This window comes from Saccostrea echinata, unplaced genomic scaffold, assembly GCF_033153115.1.
Source record: "Saccostrea echinata isolate AGI-Se365-2 ecotype Australia unplaced genomic scaffold, CSIRO_AGI_Sech_v1 ptg000016l, whole genome shotgun sequence".
Taxonomy (NCBI): Eukaryota; Metazoa; Mollusca; class Bivalvia; order Ostreida; family Ostreidae; genus Saccostrea; species Saccostrea echinata.
In genome coordinates this window covers 1,360,886-1,373,048 of record NW_026889765.1, presented here as the reverse complement: position 1 = coordinate 1,373,048, position 12,163 = coordinate 1,360,886, and positions in this window count along the sequence as shown.

The following is a 12,163-nucleotide window of genomic DNA, read 5'->3' as shown; positions in this document are numbered from 1 at the left end:
CCCCTTTCAAAAGAAAAAATCTTCAAAATAATATAGAAACAATAGAATTCAGAATACGGTAGATGTAGGGGTCGAAATGTGACAGAGTATCGCATTTGTCTTAAGGAAAAGGGAGCAATTATGATTTTTCCATGCCGTGAAAATTTCTCTCTCTCTCTCATATTCATCTATCTAACTATTGAGAACATGTACGAAACAATGGTTGACTCATTCATTTAATAGCAAGAAAAGCAAACCTTAGTCCTCAGGGCTCTAATTGGCGACTAATTTAGTCGCCGTGGGGCTTAAAATATTTGATTGACGCCTAAAATTTTCTACAAGTCGCGAAATTGGCGACCATTATAAACTGACTTGGCGATTCTTAAATTTCGGAACTATCAACATTTTCAACCTTTCTTTCTGAAGAGGAGAAAAGATAATTCAAATTTAGCAATGGGCATGCCTTGCGTTTTCTTTGTCAACTTGTTTGTTGTTCTTTTAGTCACGCACTTGTGAACGAAATTTCGCATCGCATCAGTGCACATACTGCTCATGTCATGTAAAAAAATAATCCTTAGATTTGTCTTAAGACGTGTCTAAGGATATTTTTTAGGACATACATGTATCTTAGGAATATCTTAAGATACGTCTTAGTGTGTAAACCAAAAACGTCATAGGAATATCTTAAGGTCAGACGACGCGTTTCTCAAAAATATATAATTTTTCCCAAGAATTTGCCATTGAAGTATTGCTACTTAAACAAGTTTCCTCACCAAAAATTGAGGTACCCTATCAGGCATTTGGGCAAGATACCAGAGGGTGCTATTTCCTATATAATCCATATAGGTAATCTTTTGAATTGCCAATGTTACAATTACTGGTGTACTTATTTTTAAACATATTGAAAACAATTAAGAAATCACAAGACAATGACAATTATGAATAATTTTTGATATAATACCAAGGTATACAATACAAAACATATAATTGAGTAACGTGTCGTCTGGCCTTAAGTAAGGATGTCTGTAGTTCAATTCTAAGCATTTATCTTTTTTCCTTTTTTTTTTTTTTTTTTTTTTTTTTTTTTCTTTTTTTTTTTTTTTTTTTTTTTTGAAAACAAGTGTTTCATTAAAATTCCTATTTCCAGATTCCATCATAAGCATGTGCAGATGATCAGGAGGGGGAGGGGTGCTCATGGAGTCACCCCGAGTTTTGAATCAGATTTTTTGATGAGCGTGTCCCCTCCCCCATTGGAAAAAATGCTTGGATTCACGATTGATACCCGAGGTTTTACAATGTAAAAGGTCAGGGGGCATATTAAAAGTAGCACATGACTGCATCCTCCTACCGCCGCCCCCTTCCGAATAAAAAAAGAACAATTAATTAATTACTGATATTTTTGTATATATTTTAAAAGGGTTTAATTGAACCTACTTCAGAACGTTTTTACGAAAGCCGGATAGACTCATTTTTGATAAGAAAGAAAAATTACTCGTTATAACGAGATAGTTATCTCGTTATAACGAGTTAGTTATCTCGTTATAACGAGTTGGTATCTCGTTATAATGAGATAATTATCTCATTATAACGAGTAAGTTATCTCATTATAACGAGATAGTTTTCTCGTTATTTCGAGATTTAATAGCAATATAGTAAAAATGGCTGTAGTTTTTAATGCCATTGAATTATTAGCTAGTAATTATCAATCAAATTTAACTTGAACAATTGATAAAAGGTTGAAAATTTAATTTGCTCTGGGGTTTACTTATGATTGAATCTTGAACTATCTCGCTGTCAATAATCATATTTTGATACGTATAGCAAATCTAAGGCGAACACATTTACACATTAATTCGTGAACGTCTACTCAAATTGTTGCATTAGGATGCGATATTTTTCTTAAAATAATATTACCGAATATATACTTGCTTCAAACTTTGTCAATTTATTCATGACAGCTATTTCGGATGAATGACACTATTTCGACATGTTTTGGAGGACTTATACACTTTCATATATCAATTTCTATACCTCTAAAATTAGATATGAGAGACAATACAAGTGCAACATATCGCAGGTGTTCATGCAACATATAATAATATATACGATTACAGTGTGATACATATGTTATTTTTTAAATTCAGAATTGTTTTGAAGAAGGGGTATGGTGAGACATCAGCAGTTAGATCATTGGCGTTTTAATAGGGGGCTAATGTCCCAACCACCACTTTTGAAAAGGGGGCGGACAAGAGTATCTTTGTGCCCCTTCCTCCAGATTTTTTTTTTACCTGAGTAAATATCTCCCGAAAATAATGGCAAATACTCGTAGTTGAAATATCAAATTTCTTTTTGCTTGTCAAATATTTTGCTTGGTTTACCCCCCCCCCCCCTCCTCTCCCAATTGAACTTTGTGACCAAGCTTATGCAGATTGTCCACGATGATGAGGAATGATGAAACAAAAATGATATAACATCCTTTCTACGTAATACGACGTTAGATCTGATCTGCTGATATTGACATTTTATCTAATATTCTGTCATGATTCACTGTTTAAATTTTTTTGCGGGAGGGGGGGGGGGTCAAACTGTAGAGATTCACGTAAACCTATATGAGATTCACGTCTGTTTGGCGGATTTTACAGATTTTACTAAGCCAGTTCCGATTATTACTTAGGATTGATCAACGAATAGGCCTAATACTACATGTATATTATTAATACAACATTGAGACACTGCCGTTAATTATTTTCCTCATCACAATATTTATTATGTATACTTTGCAAGCATATAATTTTTATTTCAAAAAGAGATTGGTGATTTTTTTTTTTTGGGGGGGGGGGGGGAGGGGGGGTTAATAAATAGAGGATATTCAATGTTTTGTAGTTGATATGAAATTTATTTCACGAGTGGGACAGAATTTTTTTTTTTTATTTTCATGAGTGCAATGCAAGAGTGAAAATATCAAGAATTCTTTCTCACGATACAATACATATTTCTAGGCATAATTTATGCTTGAAATACACCTTAAATAAAGCGTATCATATTGTAAACTTTAGATATTAAACTTTCATTCTATACCCAAAAAGGATTACAAACATGTCAACTGTTTTTACTATCAAAGTGAGGCATGTGAATTCCTATACATGCACTACGTTCAGCCTGCTGACCTTCACCTTTTTATTTTGCCTTCCGTAGAATAAAGAGCCCCCAAAGTTTTTTTATTCTACCACATTGATAATAAGGCAAAAATTACATATTGTACACGAGATTTCATGCCAAATTGGTAAATATTAATAATTTTAATAAACAAAAGAAATATATAAATTATTAAGTGATAAGTACAGTATTAGTTCTTGAAATTAAATTCATCATATTTATTATTGAGGGGAAGGAGGAATTGATGATAAAAACAACGTGATTTATTTTTTTGTCAGACATTGAATTTTGATCTGTATTCCTTGTTAACAGGCAAAGAATTATCAAAATATGGACGTTAAAGGCTTACAAATGGTATATCGACATTTTTAATCCGGAATATATAAAATAATGGGACTATTTCTTTGCATTTTTATAGCGACAAATGTTACGCAAAAATTATAATTTCAACAAAGTCAACAAAGCTTGAACAGGGCAGTTAAAGCAGCCAGAGTATATCTTTTTGTTTTTGATCTCCTTGACAAAATTTTCACGTTATGCACATTCCATTTGAAGATGACACTAATTCTGCAATTTTAAGGTATAAAACAACAACATGAGGCGGTCATATGTTTCCGTATATTTCTCTTCGGTCTTTTCAATAAACAATAATAATCAAAGGCATAACACAAAAAAAACTAGTATGTTGTTGTTCCATAAAAACACACACACTTCAAACAAATTTGATCGACTCGCTTCTGTATATTTCCTATAATAATGGTCTATTCTTTACTTAGATATTTAAACACTTTAAATCAATTTTTATCTCGTTATAACGAGATAACTAACTCGTTATAACGAGATATTAACTCATTATAACGAGATATTAACTCGTTATAACGAGATAACTAACTCGTTATAAAGTGATAATTGTCTAGTTATAACGAGATAACTAACTCGTTATAACGAGATAACTTACTCGTTATAACCAGATAATTATATCGTTATAACAAGATAACTAATTCGATATAACAAGACAACTAACTCGTTATAACGAGATAACTAACTCTTTATAACGAAATAACCAACTGGCTATAACAAGATAACTAACTGGTTATAACGAGATAACTTACACTTTATAACGAGATAACTTAATTACTCGTTATAACGAGATAACCATCTCGTTATAACAAGAAAACTAACTCGTTATAACGAGATAACTTACCCGTTATAACAAGATACTTACTCGTTATAACGAGATACCAACTCGTTATAACGGGATACTAACTGGTTATAACGAGAAAACTAACTCGTTATAACGAGATAATTATCTTGTTACAACGAGATAACTAACTCGTTATAACGAGATACTAACTAGTTTTAACGAGATACTAGCTCGTTATTACGAGATAATTATCTCGTTATAACGAGCTAATTTTTTTTGTCTTATCAAAAATGAGCCTATCCGGCTTTCGTACGTTTTAACCTTTAGATGCATAAATTTTTTAATACTTCAATTAATGAAAATGAAATTTTACCAAATATATTGGATTTAATTAGACAATGTTAATTTCATAATTGTAAGTTGTTTTCCTGGCAACATCGCTTTTTAAAATTACCATAGACATGTCTTTTTAATCTCGTGGTCGTTAATTTAAGGATAGCTTTATAAGCATGCCTGCAGAGGTAAAACAGCAGTACCGGGTAATTGTTGGCTTTTGATATGAAGTGTTCATTTCTAAAAGTTTTAAAGTTTAAGTAACAAAAATTAAAAGGTACTATACTATTGTACTATACATGTATCTTTCATCTTTGATACAAAAGTTTTATCCCCATTAAAGGAAAACATGTTCTGTGACTATTAGAGCAAGAGTTTGTGCATTCTTAGGTTCGTTTTATCACATATTATAAATAAGTTTTCACAGTTGTCATTATTTAAAAAATCAAGATAATTTTCTTAGCTGGTGTCAAAAAGAGAAACCTATTAAATAGAGAATGTATAGTTTCCATAATTGTAATCCTCTTTGATTTAGCTCTGGGTAAATAATGTGCAAAAAGCCAAAAATCCAAAATAAAGTCTCAAACCTTTTTTTTCAGATGTTATAAGAAAGGTTAACGTTAACATTTGGACCCTACCAAAATAAAACTTCATGAAACAAATGGGCGATTGCTAAGGAAATTAGATCTCATAAAGATCTTTTCAAATTTCTTTATTGTTCTTCTCATAAAAATGTAGGAAAGATTAAATTTATGAAAAATAACAGACATGACAAAATCAGTATGCCCCTGACCTTCGAACTCAGGGTCCAGGCAATTTTTATCACCAGGGTGGGACAAGTGCAAAAAAAAAAATAATTATTGATTTTAAAAAAGTCTTGGTCCAACACCTTAAAGAATGAAAAAAGTAAATGATCCATCCTCATTTTGTTTAGAAAAGTCAAATTAATATTTCTGCATATATAACATGATCTGAATTATCATCAGCTATCTAGAGGGGTGGGGTATAGATGACTAACAATTGTAGCTACATACTCCATTCAGTTGAAGTAAAATTGGCATTTTCCTTTTCAGAACCAAAATGTTTATGTTTTGGAAATTTAAATGTGATTTTGGGATAATATGCAACTTGGAAATGTATAAAAGACGAGTTAAATCATGTATATAAAAATATCTGAGCCATATTGCATTTGAGCGATAGAGGAAGATGAGGGATACCTCTAATAGCTTTGGTACACACCTTGCAAATCTGATTATCCCCTCGCAACGGAGTTGGAGGGATATAGTAACGCAATCGATCGTGTGTGGGTTATGTCCTGTGCGAAACGGAAGTGACGTAATTTGCATCGGGATCGATTTCGAATGCTCCCTTGCATTTATAGAGAAGCTCTTTGCGAGGGATGCTCCTCTTTGCGGTGTCCTTGTTAAATTTAATTTTTAATATGTATTTACAGGCCTGAATAATCAAACTAAATTTCTTAATGCTACTGATTTAGAAAAATAGAGCTTCTGATATTTAATGAGAACTTGAATTTTCATAGAAAGCATGGATCCAACAATCATCATCTTAGGGTCAATCAATCCATATGGTTGTATTCTCGTATTTGACCATAACTTTTTCTCTTATTTTTCATTGAAACATGGTAAATATGGTGTTGTTTTACTTGTTATAGCATGTAATTTCTTAATCTAAAATAATATATTGTAAAAAGACCTGAATTTCCATCGACAGCATCTATAATCATGTAAAGTTCAGTCAATTGCTATTCGTGTGTTCTCTTAACTAACCATATAAGGTAAAGGACAAGGTATGGTAATGGCCGAATCTGGCCCCTTATTTGATGTAAAAATCAGAACACAGTTACAATTGTGATAGTTTGTAGTTAAGAACTTAAAATGATGCCTGTTTTAAAACCAGCACTAATTTTGATTCAAAGCTTACACGGAGGCCACAAGAGGGTGAAGAAGTAGGACATTTTCCCGACTTTCCTCATTTCTGGTGGAATTTTGTCAAATTTGAGAAACTTTTCACTTCGGGAAACATAGAGCACAAGCTTGCCTATCTGCGATTTTTATACAAAAGATGCATCTGATATTAGTGTTTGAAATATATAAATTTGGTAGATAGGCAAGCTTGTGCTCTATGTTTTCTGAAACAAAATGTGCTGCAAAATCAATGAAAATTTGCATTAAAATGAGAAAATTCGGAAATTGACATATTTTCTGACCTTCCTATGACCTCTGTGTATCCCATAACTTAGAACCAATACTCATTTTGTGGCAGGGATGACAACTAGTTTTTATTGAAAAACTGTTGCATCATTCTAAAAGACACCCCAAACCAGGGGCCAAAAAGGAGTCTTAGCCTATCTTGTCCTTTGGTATTATTTTTCTTGTAATAACCCACCATACTTTCTAAATCTAAAGCGATATCTTAATTTCCAGACAATTTAGAAATGTTAAAGGAGACAGATGACAGATTAGCACTTAATGTCAGGTCTAAATAGTTGAAGTTGGAAGGAACCTGTGATTCTATAGGGTTTCTTTTAGGCTTATATATTACTACACATATATGACTATGAAATGTTCTCCCACTTTTTATGCTGCGTTTGACCAGGCGTCAATAATTTCAGTTAAGGAAAGTGGTCTGTTACCAGCTTATCTTTTGAGATTTACAAACCAATCTTAAGATATACGATGCATATATTTTAAAAGACGTTTTACAGATCAGGCCAACTTTTTGGTCTGTTTTCAGTTTATAAAAAGGGGTACACAAACCAAACTTCCTCCTGAGGTGTATCTACATATCTATGATCATTTCAATGGGTGCTTTGCATGCTTCATCTGGCCTACATTTCATGCTTCCGTGATTCATTAAGAACAGTTTCAATTTTGTCTTATCACAAGGAGTTTACAAAGCAAACTTCCTTAGCACATCCCTGGATGTTCTGTTTAATGCATTTGTACAAATCTGCATTCTCTTTGAGTATGTCCCACAGGATGCACTTTTCCACTTAGGAGACAGCTCTAGTTCTCACAAGTGATTTGATGGAAATTTACCTCAAAGAAAAAAAATATATACACTAGTCTGATAAAATGATATGTGTTTTTAAAGCTCCTTTACAAATCATATTCAATTGTATGCTATATATAACTATTTTTGCATCCATACATGGTTTGTGGGATATCTCCCCCATATTGCTATGATATGGTTTGTGGGTCCCTACCCACAAGTATGCTGCACTTTACCCCTTAAGAAACACCTTTAGTTCTCACAGGTGCTTTGATGAAAATTTACCTCAAAGAAAAAAATCTATATACTAGTCTGATAAAATGATATGTGTTTTTTGAGCCCCAATACAAATCATATTCAATTGTTTGCTATATATAACTGTTTTTGCATCCATACATGGTTTGTGGGATATCTCCCACAATGAATATATATATATATATATTTCTATGATATGGTTTGTGGGTCCCTACCCACAAGTATGCTGTACTTTACCCCTTAGGAAACACCTCTAGTCCTCACAGGTGCTTTGATGAAAATTTACCTCAAAGAAAAAACCAATATACTAGTCTGATAAAATGATATGTGTTTTTTGAGCCCCAATACAAATCATATTCAATTGTTTGCTATATATAACTGTTTTTGAATCCATATATGGTTTGTGGGATATCTCCCACAATGAATATATATATATATATATATATTTCTATGATATGGTTTGTGGGTCCCTACCCACAAGTATGCTGTACTTTACCCCTTAGGAAACACCTCTAGTCCTCACAGGTGCTTTGATGAAAATTTACCTCAAAGAAAAAACCAATATACTAGTCTGATAAAATGATATGTGTTTTTTTGAGCTCCGATACAAATCATATTCAATTGTATGCTATATATAATTGTTTTTGAATCCATATATGGTTTGTGGGATATCTCCCACAAAGAATATATATATATATTGCTATGATATGGTTTGTGGGTCCCTACCCACAAGTATGTTATATATAATTATCTACTATAGATCGCTGTGGGACTCATACCCACAATGTAATGACCCACAACGTTATCTATAGCTTTGAAACCAAATATGAGAAAACTTTATAATTTTTCTATATTTGGGATCTACATCAAAAACTATTCTTAAAAATGTGTTTCCTTTTGAAATAAGCATATTACAAATGCAGGGTCCCATAAACCATGTTTATGTGACATGACCCGCAAACCACGTCAAGTACGTATATATATATATATATATATATATATATATATATATATATATATATATATATATATATATATATATATATATATATATATGTCTTCATGAAAATATGATCAACGTTTGTTTTGATTTACTAAGAACTGCACAATACACTGAAAATTTGTAAATTTAAAGCAATGCTATATTTGAAAAACCTCGTGAAGTAGATTCATATATTTTATCGCTGAATACGAACAAATCATACAACTACAAAGATCAAACGTAGTCATAGATTAAATTTTATACCCTAATTAAGGCAATAGCAAGCTCCTGGCCAGAATTTGTTTTTTCACTTTCTGATAAAATATAATATACATATAACAATCAATTTACATGTTCGTTACTCCAATTTGGAGACATGAGAATTAGAAAATTCTGTAACCAAGGAGCTATCAATTTGCCAAATTTAGTTAAATGGTTGAACTTTCTCTTTCCGAGATACTTTCAAAGTGTATCGTATATATAAGACTTTTTTGAAATTGTATTCATCAGGAAACATTTAAAAAAAAAAACCACGGAAAAGATAGGGAAAAAAACTAAAAATGAGTGGAAAATAATTCTTTAAATCTCGGAAACATAACATTTTTCAGTACAACAATCACACCACTGCTCCAAGAAATCAATGATTAATTTTAAACAGATTGCTTTAATTTACAGAGATAGGAGCTTGAAAATTAAATATATATTTTCATATCATTTTCAATATGAAGACCATCTTTAACCAAAATTATCTACATGTCATACACAAATAAAATAATTCAATTTTTTCTTTCTGATTAACAGTGGTCTTTAACAACTGATTTTATAGTCAGAGACCTAGTTTCGTTTTTGAAAGGGGGGAGGGGGTTACCAGGAAAAAAAATCTAACTTACCTGGAATAAACTTTGACAAGAAAAAAAGAAGAAGAAAACTGTCTCCAAACTCGAAAATAATATTTCGCAGAGGTAGGGAGGAAGAAGGTTGGGGGAGGGGGGTCCAACTTTTTTTCAATGTATTTTTTTTCTAATACATTACACCAAGTTACCATGACTAAATTATAATACAACATAAAGGGGAGGGGGGGGGGGGGGTAAGTAACCTTTAAATATGCATTTAATTTCAAAGAATCGACTTGAACTTCTGAATCATTTTATTATCCGCAAGTTTCATTTTATGACTTACTTGTAAATCAATTGTATATTTTTACTCAATTATTACAGAATTCGCCACTTTAGCTTTAAGGTAGTCCATTCCTCGGGTTCTGAAAACCAGACATTAAATAATTGAAAATGCACACAAAAATATCTCTGAATTCTCAAAGTAATATGTATTTACTCACTGTAATTCTTCTTACTTCACCATTAAAGTTAATCATATTACATAGGGAAAATTAGTAAATCTCAAATAATATTTTAGGAAATGTGAATAGAAACACTGTGAATTTTTTAATTGAAAATTGGTAAACAATTATATTTTAAGCTGAAAACTAAATGTATCCAGGCATTTGAAGAAAATTTCATAATTTTTATACTTATCCTGTACAATAGTTTCTTTTGTTTACATGAATTAATTTATATTTACATCCACTGAATACTATCTCCTTTATTTCTTAAGAAACCCATTGCCGTTCATCAGTCCGTAAACACCACTTTTAAAAAAATATCACCTCTACAGATTTCTGGAGCAGTGGCTGTTTCCTCAATGGAACTAACAATGACGTGCATATCAATAATACACTATTTCATCTACTAAATCTAATTTTGCATGAATATTTGCACAGATATAAATATAAACAATAAAATATCTTTCTTTGGTTGTTAGTACGGGAATTAACGTTGCAGCTATTGCAGAAAAAAATTTCATAACCCGCTTACGCGGGTTATGCATTTTTTCTGCAACAGCTGCAACATTAATTCCCGTAATAACAACCAAAGAAAGCATTTTATTGTTTAAATAATGCATGGAGTATAAGCATTACCTATCATTGTAAAACATTATACATCACCTCTTATTTTATATTATGCTAATAAACATTTGTATCTAAGGCTATATTAAAAGAAATTCGATTTTTAAAAAAAAAAAAATATGTAATTGTGGGGTACAAACATCAACTTTTCATTAGAACCGTTTCTAAGTCTTCAAAGAACCTTGAATCATATTGAGATGGATGAAATGAAATTTGTTGCATGAAAAGATTGTAATTTCAAGCTTCATTTTGAAACTTTTTGAATTAAATTTTAAATTAAAGAGTTATCCTTCCTAGCTGAGGAACGGATATGTATCATTCAGTACAATTTTTGGTAAACTTTCCAATTTCTCGAAGAAAAATACAAATATAGCTTTCAATAAGCAGTGAGCAGTTGACAGTAAGCAGTTGGCTGTCGCATATGGAATTCCATACGTGGCCACTAAAAAAAAAAAAAAAAAATCGTGGTCACGAAATAAAATTAGTAGGAACGAAATGAAATGTGTGACAACGAAATATACTATCATTCCAATAACAGCGTGTCACTTTCTTTGATCGAGTGTGCTAAAGTTTTTTGATTAAAATACGCCAAGAACCCAAGATGCATCAACCTACAAAGTTTGATGATGCTAAGCCTCCTATATGAAATATTTAGATATAGCCATGAAATTCCAAAAGTAGGTCCCGTTACCTACTTTCTGCTTGACACACTCCGACTTGGACGACTCAAGATGCATCAACTGACAATTAAAATTTGATGATTCTAAACCAATTAGTATCTGAAATGTTTTAACATAGCCATAAATTTACAAAAATAGGTCACTCTAACCTACGTTTTGTTGATATACTCCAAGACCTTAGGATGCATCAGCTGACAAGGTTTGATGATCCTAGGCTTCACAGAGTCCAAATTATGCCTCTAAAACAATTTGAAATTGAATATTGCAAAATTCAAAAAGTAGATCACTGTGACCTACTTTTTAATAAATATGTTTCAAGGCCCCAAAATGCATCAACTTACAAGGTTCTTCTTTTTGGTTGACACACTTCAGGGCCCCAGGATGCATAAAATGTCAAGTTTTGATGATCATAGGCTTTCAAGTGTCCAAGATATGCATCAAAATCAAATTGAAAATGAATACCTGCAAAATTCAAAAAGTAGGTCATGGTGAGTCAACATGACATGAAGTCCTAAGATGCATCAACTGACAAGATTGGATGATCCTAGTCCTTATAATGGGCAAAATATCAAAGTTTTAACAAAACACAATTTTATGTCAACTTTGAAGTGACCATGCCCTTTGCTCCAGGGTGATATCTTGAACAATTTATAATCTAC